General features: G+C 39.8%; 1 long non-coding RNA gene across 1 annotated transcript; it reads right to left on the reverse strand.

Moving 5' to 3' along the window:
* Positions 1–11,178: 11,178 nt before the first annotated feature.
* On the reverse strand, positions 11,179–20,322 carry LOC126273051 (uncharacterized). Its single transcript, XR_007549298.1, has 3 exons — positions 20,252–20,322; positions 14,444–14,608; positions 11,179–11,325 (listed from the first exon to the last, which is right to left on the reverse strand). It is a non-coding gene; the product is annotated as an uncharacterized LOC126273051 (long non-coding RNA).
* Positions 20,323–20,710: the final 388 nt, after the last annotated feature.

Consider the following 20,710-nt stretch of genomic DNA (forward strand, 5'->3'; position numbering starts at 1 on the left):
GATATAACCAAATACTTAAGGATTTCAGCGTCAGCCCCACTGCACCCCCCGTAAAAGAATCTTAATTCTAACTAAATTTAGTGGAAGGGGTTCAAGGTTTTCCTATTTTTAGTTAGCTGGTAAAATAACGTCGAAAAAGCAGTTAAGTTTACCATTGGAAATTTTATTCTAACCACAAAACATTGTTTATAAATTGCACTATTGATAAAAGGAAATGTTTTAATACAGGATGGTAAAAACCAACTGCGTTCAACGAAAATGTGAACGAATATTCCCTGAATGGGTTTCCAAGTTCTACAATGGATCAAAGGATGACCTATGCCATATCACATCTATAATCTAGGTTTAAATTAAGTTTCACAAAAGTGAAAATTATCAAAATGGTCTACAGTGACCCTCAATTATCATTAATTACTTATCTAACTTGTCGTAAATTACAGTGGCTGATGTGGCTTCTCAATAACTATATAACAGAAAAATCATCACGTTTCAGATTTTTACTTCAAGTGGCAAATGTGAACACCATGAGCTTTAATTGACGATCGACACTAGTATTACGCAAAAAGTGGGTGTAACAGATGAGACTTCTACAGCTCTGAGTGAAGCTTTATGCGCTGTTACGAGGCATTGCGTGCGTTCATTACGTTGTCGGTGTTCGTCAGGGGGCGGCGGGCAGCACAGCTCCGCTCACCTCGCCGTCTCGCAAGCAACTGTCTCCTAACTTCTCCTTACTACAATTTACCGAACTTGGTTTAAAAAAAAAACTATCTGGCTGTGTTTTCATCTGACCAATCAGGGTCTCAATGTAAACCTTAAGCTCCACCTACAAAAATTCTGTCTATCCAATGAGAAACGTTATACTTTTCGTGGTGGGGCAATGTTTTTAAAGTTTGCAACGTAACAGAGACGCAAAAAAGTCTCACGCTAAAACTTGCAGCTAGTGTGGTCCTTTTTGTGTTATCGTAAGATCTATACTGTTCTTCTGGAGGGCTCTAGCTTTTAACATGGGCTGGGGGGGGGTGGTCCTAATGTAACAGAGATGCGAAAAAATCCCACGCTAAAACTTGAGGCTAGGTTTGTCCTAGTAGTTAGCTGGCGACGTGGGTGAGAAGTCCGTCCCTTATCGTAGTGCCTTCAGCTTAACACGGTTCTGCTCTCGGCTTCTGTTCTCGTTTCTCCCCTCAGAACTGCGTCTGTCTCACGGTGGGAAGGTATGGCATGCACTTAGGCACTCTTGTGTTAGTCTGTAGTATTCCATTTGCTCACTCGTTACTCGTATTACTTTGGTTAATTTAATGTCACGATTTATTCGGAGCTATGTGACGTACTACTGGATTTGCTTATCATGTCAGGGTTTTCATGGAACGTGTTGGATTTGCTGGACCCCTTACAAAGCTATACCAAAACTATCGTTCCCTTCTCATAAGATTACAATCAAATAAATGGATGGGTATGCTTTCACGAACCCATCTAACTCCATACGACGATTACTAACATTGATAAGAGAAGGAAAATAGAAGCGTGTGTGATCAGCAGCTGAAGGCTCCGTGGGCGCACACATCTGGGGCAAGATGAGGGTGGGGTGCCCCTCTCCCTAGCTCTCAGAGTAAGGAAAAGATATGGTGTAGTCAGGTGTTTTTTCTTTCAAGAAAAAAGTTCGAAAATCGGTATTACGCAGGTTTTTAGCATGGTCAGAACTGGAACTTTTTTATGGCCACTGGCATGCTGCCCCCCCCCCTTTTCAAAGTACCATACGGGCGCCCTTAAAAGTCTCACATTCACCGAACACACGAGTGCCCACAGACAACTACGTGAATTAAAGTTCCATTCATAGAATCCCACATAGACATAAAACAAACGTAACACGGGTAAAAATGCGAATTAAATTGTTACCAAAGCACACCAGAACGCTTGGGTTTACACGCAAGATGGTTGTGGACCAAACACCGTGGGATCTCATCAAATTTGCGCAGTTCGCGACAACATAAACAGAAGTTGTTGCTATTAACTAGCAACAATTAAAAACGTCGGCGTCTTAAAAAACATTTAGAACAACGCAGTAGTCCTACGAAAAATTATCACGTACAAGTATATCACAGTCTAGCAGACGCGGGAAGAACATGCTTTACTATTGCTAAGGTCAAAGCAGACAAAGGCGAAGCACTATACGAGGTGCATTCAAGTTCTAAGGCCTCCGATTTTTTTTTTCTAATTAACTACTCACCCGAAATCGATTAAACTGGCGTTACTTCTAGACGTAATCGCCCTGCTGACGTACACATTTTTCACAATGCTGACGCCATGATTCCATGGCAGCGGCGATGGCTTCTTTAGGAGCCTGTTTTGACCACTGGAAAATCGCTGAGGCAATAGCAGCACGGCTGGTGAATGTGTGGCCACGGAGAGTGGCTTTCATTGTTGGAAAACGCCAAAAGTCACTAGGAGCCAGGTCAGGTGAGTAGGGAGCATGAGGAATCACTTCAAAGTTGTTATCACGAAGAAACTGTTGCGTAACGTTAGCTCGATGTGCGGGTGCGTTGTCTTGGTGAAACAGCACATGAGCAGCCCTTCCCGGACGTTTTTGTTGCAGTGCAGGAAGGAATTTGTTCTTCGAAACATTTTCGTAGGATGCACCTGTTACCCTTGCCCTTTGGAACGCAATGGGTAAGGATTACGTCCTTGCTGTCCCAGAACATGGACACCATCATTTTTTCAGCATTGGCGGTTACTCGAAATTTTTTTGGTGGCGGTTAATCTGTGTGCTTCCATTGAGCTGACTGGCGCTTTGTTTCTTGATTGAAAAATGGCATCCACGTCTCATCCATTGTCACAACCGACGAAAAGAAAGTCCATTCATGCTGTCATTGCACGTCAACATTGCTTGGCAACATGGCACATGGGCAGCCATGTGTCGTCCATCAGCATTCGTGGCACCCACCTGGATGACACTTTTCGCATTTTCAGGTCGTCATGCAGGATTGTGTGCACAGAACCAACAGAAATGCCTACTCTGGAGGCGATCTGTTCAACAGTCATTCGGCGATCCCCCAAAACTATTCTCTCCACTTTCTCGATCATATCGTCAGACCGGCTTGTGCGAGCTCGAGGTGGTTTCCTTTTGTTGTCACACGATGTTCTGCCTTCATTAAACTGTCGCACCCACCAACGCACTTTCGACATATCCATAACTCCATCACTACATGTCTCCTTCAACTGTCGATGAATTTCAGTTGGTTTCATACCACGCAAATTCAGAAAACGAATGATTGCACGCTGTTCAGATAAGGAAAACGTCGCCATTTTAAGTATTTAAAACAGTTCTCATTCTCGTCGCTGGCGGTAAAATTCCATCTGCCGTACGGTGCTGCCATCTCTGGGACGTATTGACAATGAACGCGGCCTCATTTTAAAACAATGCGCATGTTTCTATCTCTTTCCAGTCCGGAGGAAAAAAATCGGAGGCCTTAGAACTTGAATGCACCTCGTATGTTGCAAGCGAATATGGGCAACGAATTTGAATCAAATTTTACTTCTATAAAGCAGTGCATCGAACGAAGTAGAGCATTACAGAGACCAACACAATAAAACTGTACACGCAATGAAGATTGAAAAACACAAATTAGATGAATTGTACGAAATACTCGTAAAATAACAACAAATCAAATCACAACTTAAGTACAACTCAGTTCACATGACTGCATAACTGCATAACTGAATCTGACTGTCGAAGTGCAGGACTAAAGCAGTGCGAGGTCCATAACATATGCTAAGAAAGGGCCCCTTGTTTTACTTTAGGTCTCAAAGTTTACGATACAAAATAAAACAACACTTTGGTCCGAAAACGATATGTACATTTTCTTGGATGGTTATCGTCATACATTCAAAACATAAGTTCTTTTCCCACCATGATATAAACGCTACTTTAGCTCAGTCACATTTTTTATACAAATTCACTTCATTAAATTTGTGCAAAAAAATGAAGTTAATATAATGATTGAAATGGTGCATTCGATGATCAGGAATTAAATTAAAGAAAAGAACTATATTTAAAACCATTAAAACCAAATTAAACGATAAATATAAACACCACAATCATTTTGATAAAGATTTAAAAAAATTAATGTTCTGTAAATTGTAAACACGCAGCCATTAGGCAACGAGCCTTGAGCCTTAGCCATTATTCTGTGGAGCTACTGGATAACCTCATCTTATTTTTGATTGGTTAATGTCACACGAGAAAAGTTTTCGTATCATTTTCACAAATGAGACCCACCACGGTAGGTGGCTGCACTGTGTGAAATCTGGACGCTACACCACTGTATGGGTTGTTTCAAAACGCCAATCCCACCCATAGTGTCTCACTGGCAAATAAATCTTTACTGTGTTAGTTGATACCTTTTTTCTTATGTGCGTTACACACAGAACCTAGTTTCTTTTTTTACCGCATACAAATAAAACAAATAAGCTCACCTTATTCTTCAGTGCTTCTCCTTTCCCGTCAGCAAATTCCACACGAGATAAAATTATATTTCAGTCTTGTTGTTAAAGAGTAGTGTCGTACCAAAACATGTTGTACAACAACAGTCCAGTAAGAAGAAAGTAAGCTTCACTGTAGACGGCTCGCATCAAAAGAACTGTAAGAAAAGTAAATACAATAAAGAAGGAGTGAAAGACTGTAATTGTAGACTTACAAAAATAAATACTGTATCCATTAAATACTTTATTATTGGTAAACGACAGAACCCTTTTCGAACTGATCGGTGTATTAGGACTAACTTGGACAGCGTTAAGAAGTACGCCTTTAGCGGTGCTGTGAAGTTACGACACATAGTGTACGGTATGGCTTTACGCAGTCCAGTCTCGCCACTTTCTCCAATGATGATGAAATGATGAGGACAACACGTGACACCCATTATCCGGGCGGGAATCGAACCCGGAATCTCCTGATCCAAAGGCAGCAACGACAGACACTAGATCACGAGCTGCGGGCCAAATAAGATATATATATATATATATATATATATATATATATATATATATATATATATATATATATATTCAGCCCCCCCCCACCCCCACCCCCGATATCATGACACATTAGTCTAAAAAATCTAGCTTTCAGATTACGCCTTTTAAGACAGTTCACTACATTAATTTCAGTACTTTATTCAGTGCAACACTCAAATATTTCGAAATCAAATGCTTCTCTGTCGATAATGCAAGGTTCTGCACAATGTCAGGAGCTATGCCGCAGGTAAGTGCTTGTACACCGTTGTAACGCCCCGCCATGGATCTTGCACCAGCTGCGCTCACACCAACGTACTGAGCCTTGTTAATCTGATTTTCTATGGTGGAGTTGCCCACGATTTCGAACAAACTTTTGCCTGTATTTCGAATGAACTTTTGCCCGTCGTACCTGTATTTACTTCCTTACAAAAAAAGTAGCTGTCCCACCATTTCGTTAATTTTTTCATCAACAAACCGCACATGGTACGTCAAATAAGCATCTCTATTGCCATCAATGGCCTAATCAAGCAGGAAACCAAAATCTTCCATTCAGTTTTTTTCTGTAATATTTTCATGAAGATCCTCTCCTAAATCTTGCATTTGACGACTAATTGTATGTCAGACTAAGGAATGGGTAAAAGCAGTTTTGCCACGGGCACTCCATGCATAATAGATGCTGTGTCAACAGCACGTGGTAGAATTACTTCAGCAGCAGTATGGGCTTTGTTACACTTTGCTACTCGGTAAACTACATTGTAGAACCATAGAAGGGCTTTATTCGAGATCTTCTCCTACTTAGAAAATGATGTTTGTTCCTTCATTTGACTAATTTTCCTAGAAAAATATTCTCTTGGTTTGACCATATAATTTTTATAAACACTTTCTCAATTACATTTACTTTGATAGTAGTATACATTCAACAGAAAGTACCCTCAAACCCAAAACACACTGTGTACGCTGCTCATTGATCACAATTTCCGCCTCCGTAGCGTAGCGGTAGCGTTTCTGCCTCTACGCAAGGGGCCTGGGTTCGATTCCCGGCCGGGGACTGGGTTTTGTGTGTCCATCATCATTTTCATCATCAGTGACACGCAAGTCGCCGAAGTGGCGTCAACTAAAAGGACATGCAATACGGCGGGCGAATCCCGAAGGGGATATCCCGGCCAATAAATGCCATCCGATCATTTCATCTCATTTCATTTCGTTGTTCACAACAGAGCACTTGAAACAAAAATCTAAGTAGTTACCGTCGTATTTTCTGTACTTGCGTTTCTATCTTCATTAGCACTTTCTTTGTAGTCCTTGGCAAGTTCTCGGTTTTTACTTCCACTTGACAAATTTAAAAACTTTATAACAAAGTCACAGTAGAATAAAAACTGGTTTCAAATACAACATTGACAGCCGGTGCTAAGTGTAACGCGCGCTAGTTCAGCTTCGGGGTAATGACTGCTTACGACACCAGACATTTTATTTCCACCATCGTTGTCTTTGCCGCTAGCTATGAAACAAATCCAAGGCTCCACGGGCCGTCATTCATAGCGCACCAGAACACCGCCGTGCACAGGTTGAATGTCACTGCCCAATTGCGTCAATTGCGCTTGAAAAATATGTGGTATAGATCCACAGTTCACATATTTGCTGACACATTTGTTGACGAGGTGTGGTTCACACGAGCAGTGTTGCAAATCTTATCAATCAGCTTACGTATTATTTATTAATTTATTATTTTTTTAAATATACAGATATGAGTTAGTAATTCATACCCACCACTTTTAGACATTAAGGTAATATAATTTCTTCTAAGCAATAGAAGAAAAAGTTTTTCATTTTCTTTTCCAACTTTATTCTATTGTCTGTCAGACATTTTGTATCACTGATCAAAAGTTTTTTTTACAACGTTGTGCACCCCTTTTTGTTCTAAAGACAACCTTAACGTGGAATAATGAATGTCATTTTTTCCATCTGATATTGTAATTATATACATCATTGTTGCTTTTGAACTATATTTACTAACAATACAGGAAGGAAAACATTCATTTTTCCACATTAGGGTTGTCTTTAGCGTATAGGATGTATAGTATTTGTATTTTTATGACAATGACAAAAAGGAAGAGAAATGTGGTATAGGCATATGGCCTAATGATCTCGAATAGCACTAACAGAGTAACATCTCCATACGACGGAAGAATCGCTGTAAACAGTGTCATACTCTCTCTCTCTCTCACCAACAAACACTATCGATAGGCTGAGCATCTAAAACTGAACAACGGTACCGTAGTGGACAGTAACCGCATACCACTTCTTTTGCCCTTGACGACGCAGTACAGTTGCAGGTTCCTTCCAGCCCCAAGACTCACGTCAGCTACGTGTGGGTATCCTGCGCTACTGGCATCGTCCATGGAGGAGGATTGCATTCTACAACGCAAGCTTACTTTTTCAGTAATATTAAACAACTGCAAACGTTCCATAAAGATTTAGACGCTTTAGAAGCGGTTGCCTGAAGAAAATTAGGGCTCACGTGTGGAGAGATGTGTCTGCTACTTCTTACGTCTTGGTTAGCTCATTTCGAACGCTGCTTTCGTCATTTGCAATACGTACACGCTTACGGCCTCCCGAAATAAAGACACGTTGGTGAAGGCTTCCGCAAACTAAAATTCCGTATGCAAGTCGGCAAAAGGCAAGAGAGCATCTGCACGCAGCGCACGGGCGTTTCACTCGCTCTCATGTATTCATCATTGGTCGCCAACGTTACACGCTCCGTTGGCACTTTGCGTAGCTGGATAGCTGGGCCTCCTCTCAGGGCCACAGACGATGGCAGAAAAAACGTGCCTCTTCACCTTCCCGTGCCTTCAACTTTGCAGTTGGCCACAGTAATTCGTTAATTCGTTATACAAACGATTTTTTTTCACTTGATATCATACTGCCACAACTGTTATTCTACAACTGTTGAGTTCTAAGCAGAAATTCCATTCGACGTTTATAGTAGTTTCCATGTTAGTGCCCTTATTGTCACGAAGTTTTATATGTTTATTCTTTAATTTATTAACTGCCCTACATGTCTGTTTTTCTGTGAATGTGAGAAATGGATTTAATAATATAAAATAGGAGAATGAATTTAAAATATTGTACTCCCATTCATAATACATCTCTTTATTCAGCATGTGAAGGCAGAAGTAGGAAAGCTTCATCTTTTCTTCTGTAGTGCTGTCAACAAAAGGAATGGAACTCGTGTTTTCCTTTATTTCTTCCTATAACACACCGAGGAAATACTCGCAGCCAGAAGCAGCGTAAACATAAGCTTCCAAGGAGAAATAACAGCTTAGTGTCTGTGATACCTGCTTCTGAACTTATTTTTGCATAATACTTGAGAACATTTGACCCTCGACATAAGAAACAATGCAGCAGTCAACACGAATAATCTGGGAGCTACACTAAGCGCAAACAAAATTTTAGTTATCAAACAGCTCGAATAAAATTACTAAGATCTTGAGTGTAAATTCACAAGAAACGGGATTTCTTGAAAACTCATGTATTGCTGCTCGATGTACATCATTAATATGCTTTTTATTGAATCCTCAATTGTCTCACAATAGGGGCATCGAAGATATGTTCTGTCGTAACGGGCTACATTCAACGAATAGAATAATATTGGCAGGCGACTCTCACCGAATAGAATAATACTGACGTTGCATTAGATGGGTAACGAATAAGGAAAACCCTAAACGATAATATGAATCCTGTAACTAATTTAATAGCGTTTATTTGATATACCGTAAAATATTTAAAGCCCTGTCTAATGTTCAGTATTCTTCTATAGCGCCTCATTTCAAACGCTATTTTCTTGTCTGAACTGCATACCGTCCATGTTTCACTTCCATACAGATCTGCACTCCAGCCAAATTCCTTCAGAAAAGACTTCCCGACACTTTCATCTACAGTAGATGTTAATAAGTTCATCTTCTCCAGAAATACTCTTTTAACTATAAACACTCTGATTGTTGTGTCCTCTCTACTTCGGCCATCGTCATTTTGCTGCTCAAATAACATACCCTTCCGTTATTTTTACTGTCTCACCTCGTAATCTAATTCCCTCAGCAGCGCATGATTTAATTTTACTACTCTCCGTTACTCTTATTTTCCTTTTGTTGGTGTTCATCTTACAATCCCTCTTTAAGACCCTATCCATTCCATTCAACTACTCTTCCAAGACTCTTACCGTCTGTGACAGTATTACAGCTTCTGCCCCAGATCTCAAGGTCTTCATTTCCTCTCTCTGAACTTCAATCGACTTCCTAAATTCCTGCTTGGTTTCCTTCAATAGTTGTTCATTCTGCAGGCTGAATAACACCAGGGCCGGCCTTAGTGACCGAGCAGTTCTAGGCGCTTCAGACTGGCACCGTGCGACTGCTAAGGTCTCAGGTTCGAATTCTGCATCGAGCATGGATGTGTGTGATGTCCTTAGGTTGGTTAGGTTTAAGTAGTTCTAAGTTCTAGGGGACTGATGACCTCAGATGTTAAGTCCCATAGTGATCAGAGTCATTTGAACCATTTTTTTTTTAACACCAGGGATTGGCTATAACTCTGCCTCACTCCGCTTTCAATCACTACTCCTCTTTCATGTCCTACAACTCTTGTAACTGTAGTTGTCTTTATGTTTGTTTCCTGCATTTTATCCACAATATCTTCATATTTTCAAAGGTTGTATTCCAACCGACACTGTCAAAAGTTATATCTAAATCTGCAAATACTGTAAATGTAAGTTTGCTTTTCTTTAACCTATTTTGTAAGATAAGTCATAGGATCAGTATTGTCTCATGTGTTTCGGCATTTCTCCAAAACCCAGACTGATATCCCCTGAGGTCGGCTTCTACCAGTCTTTCCATTCTTCTGTATGTAATTCATGTCAGTATTCTGCAGCTATGGCTTATTAAACTGATGGCTCGGTAATATTTATACCTGTCAGCATCTGCCTTCTTTGTAACATTCATCTTGTAGTCTGAGAGTAATCCACCTGCCTCACATACCGACAGACCAATTGTAATATTAGTCCTGTTTCTCTCCATCTTATACCCTTTATGATATATACTTTTTATGTTATGATATGTTCTAACAAACTTAAAAGTCTCGTTTAGTCATGCACGTGCATATTCTCACTAACTTTGCTGATGCTCTGTCTTTACATACGTACTACTTGGCTCCGTATGTAGCTTCCTGGAAGAGTACCCATATTAATATACCACGTGGAAGTAAATAAGTCTCTAAAGACAATAAAAGACTCAAATAAAACTTTTAAGTTTTTTTAATGAATAAATTACTGCTTGAGAACTGACAGCCGTCATCTGTATTTTTGTTGATATAACCAACATATGTGTTATTTACGTGTCTTCGTTGATGCTGTTTTCAGAAAACACAAGAACACCTACTGCTGTTGCCGACATGCAAAGCAACTGTGATTCTTAAGGTTAGTCAAACATGAATTTTGAATGTTTCTGAATCTTTCATTGTCACGAACGTTTTTGTGTGAAGTAGTCGAGTAGATTATTCAGAATATCTGTGAACAACCCAACTTAAATTTAAGAAGCTTCTTATCTGTTCACCAAGACAAATCTTTTAGCAAACCAATAAAATAATATATATTTCTACCTCTATTTCGTATATCATGGTGCTGTTACTAATTTTTACCACATCATCGTGTTACTTGCTTTTTTTCTATCTCCACACATTAAGAATGCCTGTAGAATGCCTATATTCATGTATTTAATAACTTAGTGCTTGTTCTCTAGAATTAAAAACATTTTGACCTTTACCTTACATTTCATAAATTTAAAGGAGAAATCTATGATGATACATAGGGAAAAATACTGTTTTCTTACCGTGTTGTAAATGTAAATACACTAAATGAGCTTCTATATACATATGTCATGTAATTACAGTTCATGAGATAAATCTACATTTCGCACATGTATCGAATAGGGAAATGTATCTGCTCACAGCAGATTTAGTCAGCTATTGATGTTTGTAAGTGAAACTTTTAAAGTTTACCTGTGTGAAACGGCTTGTCTTATTATTTCAGAGAGAAAGTAGAATAAAGTCCACTGTCACGAAAACTTCTGTTTGCTATGGAAGTAAGTGTGGAGAGCAAGTATTCGACAGGAAACCAGCGTAAAGATCTAATTTAGTACAACAAACATTTATTTACAATCTGAAACATAGTATATACACAAAGAAAAATGATATGTACAGAAGGAGATGATTGTGTTTGGATAGCCGATGATGAGTGTAGTCTACACCTGCGCTGATACGAAGTTGATGACGAAGCTAGAACAGAAAAAGATTGCATTAACATTTGCAAATGGGTAAGACAACTGATAAAAATTATTTTTATTTTACGTGTAAATATTTTACTGTTTTCATTGAAAGGGGGGAATATAGAGTTGTATTGCTACAAGCAACACACAGTACGTTGTCGTATTAATTTGTTCTATTTTTTTTACTTTAAGTTGAAGTTTTCTCGATTTTTATGTACGCATGGAAGTGGAAAAAGCACTCAGGTGCAAGCAGTTTACTTCTAGAATTTTCTTGGACTTTATTTCAAGCTTCGACATCAAAGTAATTGTTTGATCAGCTGTGAGGTGTATAATTATTCTTGAACATGATTTACAGACATATATCTTCCTTTCTACAAATGCAGCAGGGGAGAAAACTGAATTCTCAGTTTGTGGGAACAACCTACTACCCTGAATTAAAGTCACTGTTTCAGACTATAAAGTAAGGTATTCGTTATTCCGAGTTTTTAGGGACAAGGACTATAGTGTTAGCCGAAGGGAAAAAAGGAAAATAATTTTAACTTTAATTAACTAATCGAAAAACGAAAAAGAAGCGCAGAATATCTTGGAATGTCAATAATATGTGGCATTACAGCATAAGAGAACCATTTAACATGTAAGGAATTCATCAGTAGCGAATCAAGTGATTCAGGAAAGCCATCCTGCGACCTACATGCAACGACCTTAAGTAAAATCTGTCTTTGTAAAATTGATTCATTTACGCGTAACATTACAGCATGCTTTACTTCAAACAGCTTTTATTTACGGTAAGTGCAATATGTCATCTACCTAGGATACAATATCATACTTTCATTACAGTTTATATATTTCCATTAATGTAATTTTTCTCTCAGTCACGAAGCAGTTACGTTCCAATGAAATAGTTATTTTTAATGAAAGCACCTAGCATCAGTACTGTGCTTAGTAAAGAAAATGTTTATTGGTTGTGCATTACATATAAAAATCTAGTATTGCTTCCAACTGAATCTGCATGAAAAATTCGTTGAAACATTGTAACTGTTAACTGCTTACAGTTGTTTTAAAAGTATCACCATAAGAGTGCAACAAGCCAACTATGTATGTCCTGGCCTGCTATGGGCTGCGTTTTAAGTTACGTCTCCGTTGCAAACGACGAGTTTGTCACCAACCAGTTCGACTGCGCCATTTCTGGCCTCTCTTCGCATTACTGCTCAGCTCTAGTTTCTAGTTAAGGAGACAGTTACAGTAAAGTATGCGTAGTGATAACTATCGCCTTGAATGTTCTTATTCATCGTTAACATGTAGTAGAGTCAAAAACTACACTTACATTCCCATTCCTGACACGAAAGCCCCGTCGTAGTCGAACAGTGTTTGTGAATTCCAAGATTTACAAATTCTATCTATTCATAGAAAGTAAATGTTCGATTTTTATATGGTAGCACGTTTACCGGGACTCTGCAGATTTCGAAAGAAACAGAAGGAAACGCAACAGCGAAACTTTCGGAACTGTGTGAGTTCTACATGTGATTTTGTGAAAAGTCGCACAAGCAGTAAAGACGTTGCTTAGTCTGGCCGGCCATACACTCGCATCACTGACGAAAATGGACCAATTCAGCAGATCATGAAGGGAGGTAGACAAGCAATGGTCGATCAAAACCGTTAGAAGTTATTATCAGCTCCATATCAGCTGCATTCCCAACGAATGGCACAGTTCAGGGGGGAATCTTTGATTCTGGCTGCACTAAATGCTGTGATGTAACATTCTGTTCATCCATAAGACATTCTGAGTGACGTCAGCAACATAAAGAGAAATTCAGGAATTCATCACCACGGACATCGATTTGACAGTGCCCAGTGTTGAGGTATATTATGGCGGTTACCTGGTTATCTGCGTGATTACCTGGTTCACCGTAGAGGATCCTGCATCGAGGAGCCGAAATCAGTAGCGATAAAACAAGCTTTTAAATGCAGCAGAATGATTCATTCCAGTGCGGGATTTTGTGTACGAATTGACCTCCCGATAATGCCCCATAAACGTTATATGTGATTCATGTCGGGTGACCTAGGTGAGCAAACCAGTCGCTCGACTTGTTTAGAATGGTCTTAAAACCATTCGCGAACAGTTGTGGCCCAGTGACAAGGCTCATTGTCAGCCATAAAAATTCCATTGATGTGGCCTAAAACATGGCTAAATGGTCTCCAAGCAGGCGAATGTTATGATTTGCAGTCAGTGATCGATTCAGTTGGACGAAGTCCATTCCATGTAAACACAATCCACATCATTTTGGAGCCACCACTAGCTTGCACTGTACCTTGTTGACAACTTTGGCCCATGGGTTTGTGGAGTCCGCGTCACACTCGAACCCTACCATCAGCTCTCACTATCTGAAATCGGGACTTATGTAATCAGACCACCTTTTTCCAATCGTCTAGGGTCGAATCGATATGGTCAGGAGTTCAGGAGAGGCGCTGCTGGCGATGCCATGCTGGCATGGCTTCCTCTGTTTCCATATCCCATAAACGTCAAATTTCGCCGCGTTTCGTTCGTCGTACGTTCCACATTGATTTCTGGTGTTATTATACGCAGTACGCCTTGTATGTTAATACTGACAACTTTATGCAAGCGCCACTGCTCTCAGTCGTTAAGTGAAGACCGTCGGCCACTTTGTTGTCCGTGGTCAGAGGCAATGCCTGAAGTTTGGAATTCTCGTCAGACACTTGACACTGTGGATCTCGAAATACAGACTTTCCTAACGATTTCCGAAATGGAACGCCCCATGCGTCTAGCTCCCACTATCATACCGCGTTCAAAGTCTTAATTCGCGCGGCCATAGCCACCTGCCCTTTCATACCTTGCGAGATACTATCGCCATTTGTATATCTGCATATTGGTATTTCATGAGTTTTGTCACCTCAGTGCACAGCTTAGTGTTGTACCGTACCAAGAGAAGAAAACGCTCCTACTCAAGGAGCGGATTCGAGAGGGACTTCCAGTTAAATATATCGTGACTGTGTATATGACAATCCAAGTTGTGCAGAAAGTAGTGTACATTAATAAGAATGTTGCGATAATACGTATCTGGACACCTTGAGTGCTACTTGAGAAACAGAGTAGAAATTCAGTGTGGTACCTGTGTACTTCAGCCAAGCAGCAGCAGCTTCTTCTTTAACAGCAGTTTCTTCTTGAGCAGGAACAGGTTCGACCTGGTGTCTTCGTCGCCGTCCGTCGGGTCAGAGTCTGGTCCCGCCGGCATCGCCATCACAAGAGACAGCGCCAGCACGATCAAGAAAATCACCTGCACACACACACACACACATACGCGTACAGTTGCTACACTTCACGACAGCTCACATTTCTCTTTAATTACACTAGTGGCATCCAGGTGAAAGCACAGAGCAGTGAGTGCGGTATTACGCTACTGGTGGTGGTGGATTGAGCAAGAGCGGTGGAGGGGGGGGGGGGGGGGTTCCATGAGATCTGAGGTAGCAATCTAAGGCACCACGATAGCTGTGGACTATGTGAACATTATTGTGGACCAACTGCATTCCTGTCTTCCTCGACGGCGATGGTTTCTCCTGGTGGGATAGCTGTCCATGCCACTACGCTAGAATCGTTATACATTGGTTTGAGAGTCATAATAATCAACTTCCATCGATATCTTAGCAGCAAATACGCATCATCTGAGCTCGATGTGAGACTCGATCAGGCGCCAGCTTCGTGCCCACGTCCCCGACGGGCAATTTATGGGAATTGCGTAAGCTGATGCCACGTATCTCTACGTCTAAATTACTAATATGTAATTCAAAATTAAGGGCTCCCCGGAGGGTTGTCGGAACCACTTTCAGTTTATTTCACGACCATTCCACTCTCGACTAGCATGTGGGAAAAACGAACGGTTGAAACATTCCGCGTGATGTTCTGATTTATCTTATAACGATCTTTTCTCCCTATGTGGGAGTCAGCAGAATATTAATGATTCCCACACCAGCTCGCGTATCGTATCTGTGATACTCTCACCTCTATTTCGCTATTATACAAAAACACTTTCCCTTCTTTGCACTTTTCCGATGTCCACCGTCAGTCCTATATGGTAAGGATTCGACGTCGCCCTATAGTACTCTAGCAGAGGGTGGACATACGTAATGTAGGCAATCTCCAGGCAGCTACCAAGGACTTCTCCAGTCCATCGCAACCAGAATCGCTACTGTATTGCGACGCAAACGTAGACCAGCACGTTGATAATGCTTTAGCTCATCACTATGCTTGTTCCTAATCGTCAAACTTCCCATGGAATTATGAATATATGCGATTACTGGCTGTAGTTTATGGCGCTGTCAATAGACGCATTCGTTCAGAAACTGCGCTTATGATGACCACTTTGCAATTAATAGGTGCCGTCATTATTTTGTAAGAACTTTCCTAACGATTCATCGGTAGCGTAGCTTTTGCCAGAAACTCACAAAATTTGCTTAGGGATAAAGGGAGGTATGGAACCCTTTGCACTGAAGTGTTGTAAATGACGAGTCAGTCTTTTCTAGCCATAGAAGATGTAGTATGACAACTGCGTTCAGAAAGTTCATACATGAAAAATGTAAACATATTTACTGTGAATTGTATGACTGTGCAATACAAAAGTTCCATTTACGTCACGTTATGCTGGATGTATCTTGGGGCATTTAACTGCAGAGGCTACTCTCGAGTGAACAACTAAATTACGAACATTGGGAGTTTATAATATGGCATTCTGAACCATTTCTCAGATATAGACTATTAACATCTTATTGATTATGTAACGAAACAAAATGACTGAGTATGACTCAAAATTGAAAAAAATTAAAATAAATCATTTTTGTTAGTTCCTGAGTCATATCTTGCAACCATATCACTAATATCTCCAATGTCCTCACGTGAAAAATTTAAGATGTTGTGATTACACAGTATGAAAGCCCTGCAAAAAGAGCCTCCTATATTCATAAAAAAGATAAATAAGTTGCTAAGTCTCAAAAATATGAATGATGTATGCAAATGTCAAAGCATCTAAAGACATTCAAGGTTTTAGATATGACAAAATAGGCAAAAAGTAGGACAGACAGAAACAGAAATGCTTGTTTGTGAATGCGGCACTGAAATTCACGTTTTCACTTTGGCAATGTACGACCAGCGGCCAGTGTTAACACTATATATAACTGAAGAACAGTAGGTGTACTTATTTCATAGATGCAATAAATATATGAAACATTGACAGTTACTTCGATATCGATATATTTTCTTGAGCAGTGTCAGGCTTGTAACCCGAAATGGAAACACCTCGAAAAAATGTACGCTGTATTTGAAGTGTTAATTTTGACAGTATACTAATTCACAGAGAAATTACTGGGTAATACTGTAATAAGATTACAAAAAGACACCCAGAAGAATATGGTATTGAGATTACTTTATCAAATTCATTTAAATTTAAAACTGATTGTGAGGTATTTTAACCAATTTTCACTGAAACGTAAGTCCATGTAATACGTAAGCCGGAATAACAAGATAATAAATTACGGCAGGATTCGTAAAACTTAAAGAATCTGTGAGCATATCAAATTAATTTATCTAACAGCAATCTGTACACGTATATCAATACAGAAGGAATTTCTAGATTTGAAAGAGTGAAGCAAAAAACGAATGGAGTAACAGTTGAACAGGGTTTAGCACAGAAGAAAAGGAACATGCCTCATAGAACTCAAAATTCTGCGTTCTTATATGCTACATGCAATGTAGGTCATGTGCTATAGTCTCTGACGCGATATTTGTGATCTTTAGTGGCGTGACAGATCTTAGTATGTTAATTGTTCAGTTCAATCATTCTGGAGAATGTGAATGCCAACATTCACAAAATGGTTTCTTTTATGATAAAGCCGTTACCAAAATGTGAAAGACAAAATCTCCGTTAAGTACCACTCCACGCCAAAAGGTCAACTTCCACAATGCTTGCCCTTTTACTGCATTCGAAACACCTAGTTTTACTTTGACAGCAATACAAGCGATACTTAGCTCAGAAACATTTTCATTCCTCCTGTGTGGAACTTTGCTGGTTACAGGTATGTGTGGTAAGACGTTATTTTTATAACAGTACACTGTAGGCTCTTACGGGCTGTATTTACTTCGGTTAAAACTTGCTGGCTGAGAAGCCGTGGTCAGTAATGTAGAATACGGAGACAACTGTCGAAAGCTATTCGAAGTGACATGTCTTGAAAACCGAGAAGATTATATTCAGGCGTGTCACCATGGAAGACTCCAAGAGCACGTGTTCCTCTCATTATTTGTGATTTGGTACCTCAGTTGTAAAGTCTCCTGGTTAATCTGACTGACACCGTTACACAGCTATAACCAATACGTTATATGTATTCTAGGAAATTGGATTTTGAATTTAGACTCCAAAATAGTAATAAGATTGCCTAAAAATGTAACTATTAGTTCGTACTTTTGATATAATATATCTGCAGGCTGATTCAACAGGTTGTGTAAAAACTGAAGGAGGTGATAGAGGAGTAAAATGCAAAAACTTTGGAATAGGAACTTATGGATTTCGAAGTAATCTTGAGCCATTGACAGTTTGGAAACGTCAGGAACAACAAGGGTAATCAACGTACATTCTAAGCAAGTTCAGCAAAGGAAGTGCACTGCATTTATGTACGTGTAACTGTCTGTCATTCAGACAGATGTAAACGCATCTAGACAGAGCACTTTTACACTTTCCTGTCCAAGTACTTAAAGTCGTCAGTGCCACATGTCCCAGGCAATGGACATTGTGACTGATGACGAAATGTGTACTTCTTATGTAATATGAAGGCAAGATAGCAATTCATGTAGTGGCAGAATTTAAATTCACCAATGCCGCAGACATTCAAAGATAATCCTCCACGAAAATTCGGCCAGCTGTGATATACCTGGTTGACTTGAGAGATTTCAGCTGACGTTACATCATCCTTGAAAATGAGATGCAATTCAGAAACATATGCTAAGAAATCTGAGATTTGAGTTTTATAAACGATAGCGCGTGTAAAGTGCTACCATCCCCATTGTGATGTGGTAACTTTTTAGACACTACACAGTATCTCCTGTCACATCCTCCAACATCTCAACAAATGATTTGCTTCACAAAATTTTAAATACAGCTGAAATATGGGGTGGTGGACTTCTAAGGAGAGGTTTCAAAAAGCACCTTCGGGGAAACAAATGTGCTTCGACAATAATGTTTAGTTTGCGGAAACGTACAAATATATTATATTTTTCACATGCATTCTTTATAGTCCATTCTAGCCAACTGGCCCATTCATTTGGGATATATAACTACAGACATATATTCATCAATCAGGTGCACAGTGCAACAGGTGTTACATTCTACTGCACACGCTTGTAACTGTGGTCCCTTTGCCGAACCACTCGCGCAGCTATGGTCGCTAACGCACGCTGGTGCAGTGGTGCTCAGCACACAGGTACACAGGTATAATTATTTCATATCTACACGGAGATAGAAGCACTTATTCAGCACCCGCATTTTGCCGGGAAGAGATGAAGAGCCATCGCAGTGGGTAGCACAATCGACTAGTAATCAGAAGAACAGCAGATCAAAACCACGGTCCTAAACCTTGTGAGGCAAATGAAAAGAACGTAGCCTAGTTTGTTTACCATAATTCGTCCGCTTAGAACCTGTACTTCCTCTCTACTGATCTTGACATCGACAGGATCATAATATTCTTGCTTTTCTGCGCCAGTCAGGCGGGTACGTTAAGCTCGGCGTCCACGCTGCCTAAATACGAGAAAAGTTTCTCCTTCTTACTCTCTTTTACTGAATAAACAGCCAAAACATTATACGGTGTAATAATTAATGAGGGTCATTCACATAATACAGACACATATTCGGAGGAAAAAGTGTACTACCTCAACCAGAATCTTGCAAACGACAGAACGCAGTCTTTGATCGATAATTAAATCGGATTTGGTTACCAGTTCTTCTAGTGAAAATGCCGTTACACACGAAAAATCCTGGATTTTTGTCAAATGTTTGGGCGGAGAGAACACAAGACTCCGTGTAAACTACGCAAAGCGTTTTTGTGTGCATTTTCATAGCCATACAAAGAGTGGAAATGGGTAGTGAGGCATCAAATTGAACTACATGAGGTCTAATTTTTTTAAAAAAAAGTGTTTATTTGCTTGAAAATAATTAGGGTAATTAAGAAAAATTAATTATTGATTTGAAGAAATATTTTTATCCTAATTCTCATATCCAGACGAAGAGGACACAAATGGGTTTCAAATTCACCAGAGTGCGTCTTGTTTTGCAAAAATATATCTAATTGCTTTCAAGTAATGAGAATAACTAATAAAAACTTAATTATTGATCCAAGGGAAGATCAAAATTTTTCACGAACTGATGCTGCTACTAGCTATGTAAATAGTGTCAAAATGTCCATCTCTTCCTAGCTATTTTCCGCGTTCAAATTTACATTGGTGTGTTATTTAACTGTCAAAAAGGACATTTTCAGAACAGAAGACGCTAGAAAGGCAAATGAGGCGCCAAAGGTTCATCTGTTCAAGGCCTAGCTATTTTGCATAAACTATGCACTGAGGTAATTTTTTTTATTTTTAAAATGGTTTTCTTCGAATCAGGTACTGAATTCAGGGGGCATTTTCAGAACCGAAGACGCTAGAGAAGCAAAGGAGGTGTCGATAAGATCTTGCTTCGTGAACAAAACTTGAAAATAAAAGAGTTAGAAATAAAATAGATTATAGATACATTTGATGCACCTCTGAAGCCTCTACAGCCTCTACAGCAAATGAGGCGCGTCAAACGTTTCTCCAATCTGTTTACGCCGCGGCAGAAGTATTTTACAGAGCGACGCACAGAACATACATCGAGGTTTATCCTATGTGAGGCGACCCGTTGACTCACCGTTATGATCCTCATGTTGTCCAGTGGAGGTACTCGTGGGACTGATGCCGTCCGCAGTCGTGGCCTGCTTATATACTCCGACGCTTTCTACTGTTTCGTTTCCTGCCTGCGGGTTGCGCGACCCAGTGCAGAGGCTGCGTAGGGCTGTGCGTGTCAGCGTCCTTGGTGCCTGACGCACCTTTGCTTCAACGTTCTCGACCTATGAAACTTGACTCTATACAAAAAAGAATCAAGTGTTTACCTACCTTATTTTTGTCTCTTTTGGTGCGTCTGACGTATTCGTAATTGGCTTTCACATTTGTTTATTTCATAGGACCATTGAAGTATTGTCACACGATCGAGTAAGTTACTGCTACACTACATGAGTAATAATGAAGTTTTGTTATAGAGATATTAATAATAAAGTGTAAGTGTATAATTTTAAATTGAAATTAACAACTGTCAGGAAATGGGAAAAGT

This window comes from Schistocerca gregaria, chromosome 5, assembly GCF_023897955.1.
Source record: "Schistocerca gregaria isolate iqSchGreg1 chromosome 5, iqSchGreg1.2, whole genome shotgun sequence".
In the NCBI taxonomy this organism is placed as follows: Eukaryota; Metazoa; Arthropoda; class Insecta; order Orthoptera; family Acrididae; genus Schistocerca; species Schistocerca gregaria.